Below are 11,229 nucleotides of genomic sequence, written 5' to 3' on the forward strand. Positions count from 1 at the left end.
TGATGAATTGGTATTATTACTTTCCCATATTTATAATAAATTAGAAATTGAGGTAAGAGAACAAAGCAGATTGCACAGAGTCACATGGCTACAAATGCAGGAGCCAGCATGTGAATATGTTTGTTTGATTCTGGAGTACAGGCTTTTTCAGCCTCCATACTAGCGTTTCTCAGAGTAACATGGTTCACTGATGATGCCTTGGTTAACTGTAGTTGCGACATGCATGCAGGATTAAAAACAATGATTCATATAGTGAGAAAGTGATTGGTATTCTGGCTCTATTTTTGCTATCCTTTAATGACATCATGATAAAAATATCATTTGAGTGCTGTATTTTCAATGTGTGTCTAATGCTTGGTAACTCGCCCTTTTAACAAAGAGAGTTAGACTTAGTGCCTTTAGTGGGCAACAGTTTCTAGCCACAATTCAAGAACATTGTTTTGCATCCATTTTTCCTTTTATTTTTTTAATTGCATTTTAGGTTTTGGGGTACATGTGCAGAACATGCAAGATTGTGGCATAGGTACACACATGGCTGTGTGATTTGCTGCCTTCCTCCCCATCACCTATATCTGGCATTTCTCCCCTGCTATTTCTACCCAACTCCCCACCCCCCACTGTCCCTCCCCTATTTCCCCCCAACAGACCCCAGTGTGTGATGCTCCCCACCCTGTGTCCATGTGTTCTCATTATTCAACACCCACCTATAAGTGAGAACATGTGGTGTTTGATTTTCTGTTCTTGTGTCAGTTTGCTAAGGTTTCCAGGTTCATCCATGTCCCTACAAAGGACATGAACGCATTGTTTTTGATGGCTGCATAATATTCCATGGTGTATATGTGCCGCATTTTCCCTGTCCAGTCTATCATCAATGGACATTTGAGTTGGTTCCAGGTCTTTGCTATCGTAAACAGAGCAGCAATGAACATTCCTGTGCATGTGTCCTTATAGTAGAACCATTTATAATCCTTTGGATATATACCCAGTAATGAGATTGCTGGGTCGAATGGAATTTCTATTTTTAGGTCCTTGAGGAATCGCCACACTGTCTTCCACAATGGGCATCCATTTTTCTTACAGTTACTTTCAGCTTATGATAGGTGATGATAGTTTTCCATTTACACTATTTTTATAAAATCTCCCTCTTAAAGAAATTAAAGAAAATACACATTTATTTGAAGAAAAAATGAGAGTGAGTAATATACACAGATACAGTGTGAAAAAGGTTGAAATTTGGAAATCCCTGCCTTCCAGAACAGGTTAATTTATCCAATTTGACCAATCTGGAACACCCTAAAGGGACGTACTTGGATGGTTAGAGTCAGAACTCCTACAGCAACATGTGTAAAGGCAGAGTAATATCAAGTGAGGAATGGTTTCTTGGTAAGATATATACTACAGGAGTGGGCTGGGATTCAGATTGAATTTCACAAAACGTGTGGCAAATTCTCATAAGCTAAATTTCTACAGTAAATTTTGGATAATTTGTTTCCATTAACAGCGAAAAAATTAGTCTCAGTTCACTGGCAAGAGAGTTTGCAGTTATCAAGCGTACAGTACACGAAGTGGGCCTCTTAATCCGTGGGGGAGGGGTCGCAATGACTATCCAGGGCACTGCGCGACGGGTCGGGGGTGGGGAATAAGTGAACATGGAGCTCTGGACTGTAATCAGAGAAGCGGACACGTTTCAAGATGAAAAAAGAGAACGTGTGCGGAACGAAGAAACAATTTTGTGTCACTGACATAATTAACTAAACTGTTACCCAGGTTTAAATTAAGCAAGGTGTCCGGGGACTACAGCTGTTGTATTTATTTGGTTGCATGTGATGGGAGCTGTTACTTCCCGGCTTGACAAACGATCAGCCTCAAGATACAAGCTGGAAGGCTGTGGTCCTGCCAAGGCTATAGAGAGGAAAGGCAGGCCTCCTCTGAACCCCGCCCCAGCAGAATCAGAAGCGAGGGGCAAGGGTCAGCGACGGGAGGGTGGAAAGCGCCACATAATACCCAGGATCAGGGTGGGTAAGTGATCCCTTCCTCCTGTTATTTTTTTTCTTTCCCATCGATATCTGAATTGTAACTGAACTTTATGCCAGGAGACCCTAACCCTGTTAATCAGGTTTCCAATAAAATCAGGATCGATTTTAATACCTCCATTTTAGTTGTTGCTGTTGGAATTTCCGAAAAAGCCTAACTGCGCCAGTCTTTCTGTTAGTTCTCCACACCCCCTTCCCTTTCCCTAAGACCCCGCCCTTTTCTCTCAGCCCAAACCACAAAAGGCCGCGCTGTTTCAGCTCCAACACAGCGCTCCGCCCCCTCCCCAAACGTCGCAGTGCTGCAGGGAAAGGAGGTGGGCCCTGCTGGGCGGGGACGGAGTCGGCTTCGTCTTTCCGCTCTTCAGCCAATTGGTGACGTCCCCTTGAGGGATATGGGGGAGCTGGCCGTGGAGACCTTACAAGTATTTTCCCTTTTTCTGCCACGTCCCAACCATTGACGTGAGCCCACTCCTCAGGTTCCGATTGGGCGTATGAATTGTCCCCCAGCAGAAGCCCTGTACGTCTATTGGTCAGCTCTGCCACGGGGGCGGGGCTTGCGTACTCTCCGCCTTCGCCTCCACCGAGGCGCAAGGGGCGGGACTCACCGGCACCGCCTCTGCTTCCGCCGCCGCCGCCACCGCCGCCGCCGTCGCCGCCGCAGCCGCCAGCCGCCAGCCGCTGCGTGTTCGGCGGGGGAGGAGTCGGAGGCGGAGAAGAAGGCGGTGGTGGCGGGTGGAGGTTCGAGCGCTGTTCTCGCTCCGGAGCCGCTGCACATTTCGGTGAGGGTTTTTTTTTTTTTCAATCTGGCTTGTTCCGCTGTCGGGAATGTGGGGGTCGGGGCGAGGAAATTGCTGCGTTCAGCGCCTCAGTTTCTCTGTCTCTTTCCTCGGGAAGGAGTGAGGCCTGTCCCTGGCCCGCTGCGCCGGCCATGGTGGGTGGGGTTGATGGCCGTGGGAGGCCTTCTTCGCCTCCTGGGCCCTGTCCAGCCCTGACTCGGGCCGCGCTCCTGTCCGGGACCGTCGCGCCCGCCAACCCCCGACGGATGACATCGGTTAGTATCCGGGGTCTCCGCTGCCGCTCTTTCACGCTGCTGCTTTTGCTGTCCTTGGTGACTTGGCCAAGGACCCCGCTGCCTTCCCCCGACACTCGCCACTGTCTAAGAGTGTGCCCCCCAACCAACACCTCGCACCCGCCTTCTGCTGGTTTCCAGTCACCCCGCGTAGAGCGGAACCATACTACGCCACAGGCCTGCAGCCCCCCTCCCCCGAGGAGCCTTCCGTTGCCGTATTCGTTCTGCTGGGCGTCTGCATTTTCCCCGATTGTCAGTGAGGCTCGGCACGCAGATAGCTCACACGAGCCGCAGCAGTCGCTCTACTCCCGGGATCAGCACCCTTCCTCCAGGGCTGCTCCCAGTTAGCAATGTCAGGCCAGAGGTCCTCTCGCAGATGCACTTTTAATTTGGCCTCCCTCCGATGACTGTTAATCATTTTGCGCACATTCAAAATGGTGAGCCTAAAGACGCTCAGACCAAGTTGAAGCAAAGGGGAGGTGATAAATAGTCATTTTGCAGGAAGATTAATCTGAGAGTTCTCTCTCCGGACATTAAAAAAAAAAAAAACATTTACATCCGCATAGGCGCTTCTTTGGAGTCTGCTGGTTCTGTGAAGTTTAAAATTTTCATTACAGGCTTAATGTATTCTGTTTTATCATGCAATATTTGGTCACATTTCTTTAAAATGGCAGTCACCTTTGCCGAAGGCTACAGATCATTTGAAGTGTATGTGAATAAACCTGAGGATAACAGTAATAAACGTTTAATCTATATTTTTCAGTGTTGTGATTGTCTTCTGGGATTCATGTCATTTTTGTATGAGATAACCACTTAATTTTAAAAATTCATTACAGACATGCAAATTTGATGTACATGTCAACAATATAAATAACGGACCGTTAGGTAAAATTTGGATATTTCTTTTCATCCCCCAGTCCCACTCCAGGATAAAGTTGACAGATTAGTGTTCATTTTTCAAAATCCTCTTACAAATATACTCCTAAACACATACAGGTACATGTAAAGGTTTGTTTTGTTTTTTGAGGGAGGCTATAACAAACATGTTTGCATACCACTTGCTTATTGACTTAATTATATCTTAAACATCTTTCCTTGTTAAATATAGGTCTCCCTAATACTTTTTAAAAGGCTAACTAGTATCTCATCAATTTGAATGGGCTATAAGTAATTTATTCCCTTATTTAAAGACATTTAAATTAATTGCAGTTTCTTTTTGCTGTCACAAGTAATTTGTAATGAAAATAGTTTTCCAATTTATTGATCGATGTTTAATAGCAAACTTTAACTCTTCCTTGATTTAAAAAAATTAAACAGTGTGTAAGAATGTAAAGTAAAAGGTACAGCTTCCATTTGTAGTCCTGCTTGCATCCTGATTCAGTCAGCACTGTTAAAACAATTCAGTAAACTTCCTCTATGTGTGATTATTTCTGAAGCATGGGTTCCTACAAGTGGAGTTGCTCAGTTAAAGATTATGCATATTTTAAATTTTGATAACCCTTTCTCCCTCTTTATTACTGTTGTTGAAAATATTGTCGGCTGTTTCTTATGCATTTCTTATAGATAAACTTTCGACTCAACTAAAAATCCTTAGCTGTTTTGAATAAGGTTATATTGAAATTTTAGATTAATTTGGAGAGACCTGGACTTTATAGTATTGAGTCTGTCTCCTCAGAATGTGGCCTCTCCATTTTATTCACATCTTCTTTTATATTCTTAGGGTAAGTTACAGTTTTTCTTCATATGTGTAACATTCCTTCCCAGTATTCCTAGCTATTTTATGGTTTGATTGGTGTGGTGGATGGAGACTTTCAGTAACATTTCTCTCTCTTTTTTCTAGTTATAGGAAAGCTTTTGAGTTTTCTGTTGATTATGTATCAAATTATTTTATTGAGTTGATTATCAGGAGACAGTCATAGTTTTGTGGTTTCCTTTTTAATTTTTGTAACTTACATGTTTTTCTCATTGCTTTTGCAGTTACACATCCTATAAGATACTGAGCCCTGGCAGATAAAAGCTAATAGCACTGATAGCTGAAAACATGGTGTTCTTTCTTACTTTAAAGGGGAATGCTTCTAATGTTTTAGCATTAATTATGAAGTTTACTGAAGCTTTCTGGTAAAGCCTCCGATATTAAAATATTTCCTTCTAGTCTTGGCTCTCCAAGATGATTATATTGTTGTTGTTGCTGTTTTTGACATTTTAAAAAACCATAAATGAGTTTTCTTATGTATATTTTTTGACATCTTTTGAGGTAGGTATATGTGGGCATCACCAATATTCCCTGGTTTCTATTTTCCTGTGAGAGTACCCTCATAGGAAATCAACCTTATTGAGGATAGCTTAGATGCAATAAAATGTACTTATTTGAAATGTACAGTGTATTTTGTTTTGACACGTGTACTCTGTGACCACCACCACGGTCAAAAGTCGGATGTTTAAAAAAAAAAAAAAAAAGTGGAATATTTTCATACCACAATTAAGATATAGAATATTTTCATCTTCCCCAAAGTTGCATTTTACAGTCAATCACAATTTCACCCTCAGTACTAGGAAAGCACTCATCCTCTTTTTGTTGCTATAAATTGGTATCATTTTCTCTAGAATTTCATATAAGTGGAATTATTTAATATATACTCTTTGTATCTGGCTTTTTCTCTTGGCATGTTTTTCAGGATTATCCATGTTTTTCTGTACTTAACTGGTTCATCTCTTTTTATTGCTGAATAGTAGTCCATGGTATTGATTTACTAGTTTTTTGACCAGTCCACCTGTTTACAGACACTTGGATTGTTTCCAGTTTGGGGCTGTTATTAATAACCTTCATTTATTGAACATTTATTTATTCAGTGAACATTCATTTATTCTGAATTTTTGTGGACATTTTTTTCTCCTAGTAAATACCTAAAAATGGAACTTGTTGAGTTGTATGATAAGGGGATGTTATAAGAAACTGCCAAACTGTTTTCCAGAGTGGTTGTCCCATCTTACACATCCAGCAGCAGTTTATGACAGTTGCAGTTGCTCCACATCATTCTCAGCATTTGGTTATTTCAGTCTTTTAAATTTTAGCTGTTTTAGTGGGTATGTAGTAGTATCATACTGGGATTTTAATTTGCATTTACCAGATGACTGATGGTGCTGAGAATTTGCTCGAGTGTATGTCTTCTTTTGTGAAGTATCTGTTCACATCTTTTGCTCATTTAAAAAAAAATGGGTAGTTTGTCTTACTGAGTTGTATGCATTTTTAATACATTCTTTATACAACTCATTTGACACACAGAGACATAAACACGTACATGCTACAATCTGAAGCCTTTTTTTTTCATTTTCCTAGCTTTAAAAGAAGAGCTTTTAATTTTGATAAATTCAGCTAATCAACTTTTTCTTATGATTTGTGCTTCTGTGTTCTAAGAACTGTTTGCCTAATGCAAAGTTATGCAGATTTATTCTTTTGATTTTCTATAAGTTTTCTAGTTTTGGCTTTTATGTCAAGGTACATTATCCATTTTGGGTTAGTTTTCATATACGGTGTGTAATAAGGGTCAAGGCTCATTTTCTTCTCAAATGTATATGTAATTCTAGCACCATTTGTTGGGACTACTTTCTTTTCCTCATTGAATTAACTTTGTCAAAAATCAGTTGACCATATATGTGAATCTTTCTGTACTATTCTCTTGATGTTTGTGCCTATAATTTTGCTAATACTAATTTGAAGTTGTCATGTGTTTTTTGTTTTTTTTTTTTTTTTAAACTTTATAGTAAGTGTTGAAATTAGGCAGTATGACTCACTGAACTTTATTCTTTTTCAAAATTGCCTTGGCTATTCTAGCTTTACCGTAAAACTTTTAGAGGCAGCTTGTTGGTTTCTACAAAAAGTCCTGAAGGGCTTTTAATTTAGCTTGTGTTGAATGCATAGATCAATTTAGGAAGAATTGACATCTTGAGTCTTCCAATTCACGAACACAGGTTGTCTCCATTTATTTAGATAGGTCTTTCATTTCCTCAGCATTTTGTAGTTGCAGCATAAAGATGTTGCTCATTTTGTTAGATTTATATCTAATATTTAATAATTGATACTATTATAAAGGATAATTTTCTTAAATTTTAGTTTACAGTTGTTTAGTACTATATTTAAAAATACAGTTGATTTTTGGATGTTGACTTTGATTCTTGAAACCTTGCTAAATGTATTTATTCTAGTAAATTTTTGTAGATTCTTTGGAATTGTCCTATGCAGACAATCATGTTATTTGCAAATATAGATCAGTTTTATTCCTCCTCAATTTGTATATAACTCCCTCCATCTTTTTTCTTATTAGACTAGCTAAGACCTCCAGTATGATGTTGAATAGCAGTGGTGAAGGCAGAGATCCTTCTTTTGTTCCTGATCTTAAGAAGAAAGAATTCAGTCTTTCATTATTGAGTGTGATAGAGTGGTGCTATGGATGGAATGCTTATGTCCCTTCCAAAATTCATAGTATTGAAATGTAACCCCATCTTGAGGGTTTCAGAGACATGATTAGATCATGAGGCCTCTGCCTACATTAATGGATTCGTTTGCTTATAAAAGAGGTCCTAGAGAGCTCCCATCCCCTTATACCATATGAGAACACAGTGAAAAAATTGCAGTCCATGAACCAAGAAGTGGCCCTCAGCAAACACTGAATCTACCAGCACCTTGATTTTGGACTTCCCAGCCTCCAGAATTGTGAGAAATAAATTTCTTTTATTTATAAGCCACTTCAGCCTATGGGGAGCTTGTTACAGCAGTCCTGATGGACTAAGTCAAGTGGCCTTTTATCACATTGAGGATGTTCCCATTCTATTCTTAGATCGCTGGGAGGTCTTTTTTTTTTTTTTTTTTGGTTCTTTTGTTCTTTTGTTCTTTTTTATTTTTGAGATAGAGTCTTGCTCTGTCGCACAGGCTGGAGTGCAATGGCATGATCTCATCTCGCTGCAACCTCCGCCCCCCAGATTCAAGCGATTCTTCTCCCTCAGCCTCCTGAATAGCTGGGATTACAGGTGCATGCCCCCCAGATTCAAGCGATTCTTCTCCCTCAGCCTCCTGCATAGCTGGGATTACAGGTGCATGCCACCATGCCCAGCTAAAAGGTTGTTTTTTTGTTTCGTTTTTTGTTTTTATCGTGAGTGGATGTTGAGTTTAGTCAGGTGTTTTTACTGTATTTATTGAAATGATCATATGGTTGGTTGCTCTGTTAATGTGATGAATTACATTAACTTATTTTTGAATGTTGAATCATCTTCCATTCTCTGGTTTAACCTCATTTGGTGACAGTGTATTGTCTACTATCATTTTTTTAAATTGGTGAAATATTTTGTTTTGCATCCATGTTCATTAATGATACTTTTTGATGTAATTGTAATGCTGGCTTCATAGAGTTGGGAAGTGTTTCTTCTTACATTTTTGAAAAAATTTTTATTAGGATTTGTATTATTTGTTTTATAAATTTTTTTTAGAGTTTGCAAGTGAACTCTTCTGGTCCTAGAGTTTTCTTTGTTGGAAGGTTTCAAAGGATAAGTCCAATTGCTTTAATAGATACAGGATTATTAGGGTTGTCTATTTCTTCTTGAAAGCTTTTTAGTCTTTGACTGTATGAGTCATTTTCACTCACTCTGTGAGCTTTAGTAGTTTTTGTCTTTTAAGGCATTTGTCTTCATTTTTATTCAGTGTCATAAAGTTGTTTCTTAATTATTCTTTTCATGCCTAAAACATCTATAGTGATGTCTTTCCTTTTATTCTTGTTATTAGCAATGTGACCTCTCTCATTTTTATTTGTTTGCTTCCAGGTTTTTTTATTAATCTTTTCAGAGTCAACTTTTTATTTAATTGTTTTTTAAAATTTTTATTTTTATGATTTCTGCTCCTTACTATTTCTTTCAGTATGCTTTGGGTTTAAATTCCTCTATGTTAATTTGTTAAGGTGTATGCTTAGTTCATTGACTTGAGACCTTTTTTCTTTTCCTTCCAAGCGCTACCTGAGGTGCTCACACGATTTGATGCACTGATTTTTTTTTAAGTTCTTATATGACTTCCACTTTGACCCATAGAGGTTGCTGTTTAATTTCCAAATATTTGATGACTTTGCATGTCTGTTTCTTTATATAATTTATTTTAAATTCTTTGATGTTTGTTTTATGACCAGAACATGGTTAATCTCAGTAAATGTTCCATGTACACTTCAAAATAATGTGTATTCTGCTGTTTAGGGGTGGGGTATTCTATAAATGCCAATTAGGTCAAGTTGATTTATAGTGCTTGTTAGGCCCTCTGTTTCCTTACTGAATTTTTGTTCACTTGTTTCGTTGATAATTGAGAGAACAGTTGAATTTCCAAGTAAAATGGTGAGTTTTTCTATTTCTCCTTCTCTGTTTTTGCAGCATGTATATTGAACCTCCTGTTAGGTGTATGTAAATTTAGGATTGTTAAACCTTTTTGGTGAACTAACTCCTTTATCATTATGTAATGCCCTCTTTATCTCTTAGTATTCCTCATTCCAAAGTCTACTTTATCCAATATTAATATAGCCTCTCCAACTTTTTTAGTGTTTGTATTATATACTATTTTCCATCCTTTTAATCTGTCTTTTATGAAAGTCAATTTGTTCTGGATAACCTTTTAAAATTCATCTTGAAAAATCTGTTTTTAAATTGAAGTGTTCAGACTTTTTACATTTAATATAATTATTGATGTAGTTGGATTTAAATCTAGGACCTTAATTGTTTTCTGCTTATGTGCTCTCTGATCCCTGTTTTTGAGTCCATTTTCTCTTTACCATTGGGTAATTACTTACACTTATTTTGTCTCTCTTTTAAAAAGTTATTGGCTTCTCTCTGATTTATATTATACATCTTTAATAATAGACCATATTGGAGAAATATTATACCACATTTATTTTATTTTGTTTTTTATAAAGATGGGTTTCACCATGTTGGTCAGGCTGGTCTTGAACTCCCGACCTCAGGTGATCGCTCGCCTTGGCCTCCAGGTGTGAGCCACCACACCCAGCCATACCACATTTTGTGTAGTGTCAGACCTCTATAACAATATTTACAATTTATCCTTATTTTTTGTGTTCTTACTGTCTTACCTTTTACAAATGCCATAAATGCATATACCTTGTAATGTTTGTTTTATTCCTGTGCTGTCTAGTATGAAAGTCATTAGCCAGTGTAGCTATTTAAATTTGAATTTGCAGTAGTTAAGTTAAATTAAAAGTCATTTTCTTTATTATAGTGGCCTCTTTTCCAGTGCTTATTCCTTCTGCATGAAGAACCTCCTTTCATATTTCTTGCACTTTCAGGTCTACTGGTAACAAAGTTCTGAAGATTGTCTCACAAATAACTTTGTTTCACTTTTTCTTTTGGGAGATTTTGCTGGATATAAATTTATTGTTCACAGTGTTTTTCTAATATTGAGGATGCTATTTATTATCTTTTGACATGGACAGTTTCAAAAAGGAAGCTGGCTGTGATTCTTTAGTTCCTCTTTTCTACTGTCAGCATCAAATATGTTTTATCAGTGTTTTTTAAATTTTATTTTATTTATTTGTTTTCTGAGACAAGGTCTCTCTGTTGCCCAAGCTGGAGTGCAGTGGTGCAAGCTTGTCTTTCTGTAGCCTGGAGCTTCTAGACTCAAGCAATTCTCCCACCTTAGCCTTCAGAAATGCTGAGATTACAGGCCTGAGCCACTGTGCCTAGGCTGTCATTGGTCGTGGTGGTGGTGGTGGTGGTGGTGGCGGTTTTTGAGACAGTCTCACTCTGTTGTCCAGGCTGGAGTGCAGTGGTGCCATCTCAGCTCTCTGCAAGCCTCACCTCCTGGATTCAAGTGATTCTCATGCCTCAGCCTCCTCAGTAGCTCACATCACAGGCTCCAGCCACCACGTCTGGCTAATTTTTGTGTTTTTAGTAGAGACAGGGTTTCACCATATTGTCCAGGCTAGTGTCAAACTCCTGTCCTCAAGTGGTCTGCCCGCCCTGGCCTTCCAAAGTGCTAGGATTACAGGTATGTATCATTCATTTTTTATGGCAGGTTAAGGATGTTACATCTTGGGATATTTGTACATTTTTGTGTGTTTTATATTTACACTGCTTTTGTTGGGGGGG

General features: G+C 38.8%; 1 protein-coding gene across 1 annotated transcript in view; it reads left to right on the plus strand.

Annotated features, from left to right (window-relative positions):
- Nucleotides 1-2,627: 2,627 nt before the first annotated feature.
- Nucleotides 2,628-11,229, plus strand: part of PJA2 (praja ring finger ubiquitin ligase 2) — a 75,865-nt gene continuing 67,263 nt past the window's right edge. The window contains exon 1 of the mRNA XM_032274863.1: nt 2,628-2,812. The gene's annotated coding sequence lies outside the window, so the exon portion shown is untranslated. The remainder of the gene's footprint in view (nt 2,813-11,229) is intronic.

The sequence above is a fragment of the Sapajus apella genome, unplaced genomic scaffold (assembly GCF_009761245.1).
Source record: "Sapajus apella isolate SASKATOON/1434 unplaced genomic scaffold, GSC_monkey_1.0 scaffold1, whole genome shotgun sequence".
NCBI lineage: Eukaryota > Metazoa > Chordata > Mammalia > Primates > Cebidae > Sapajus > Sapajus apella.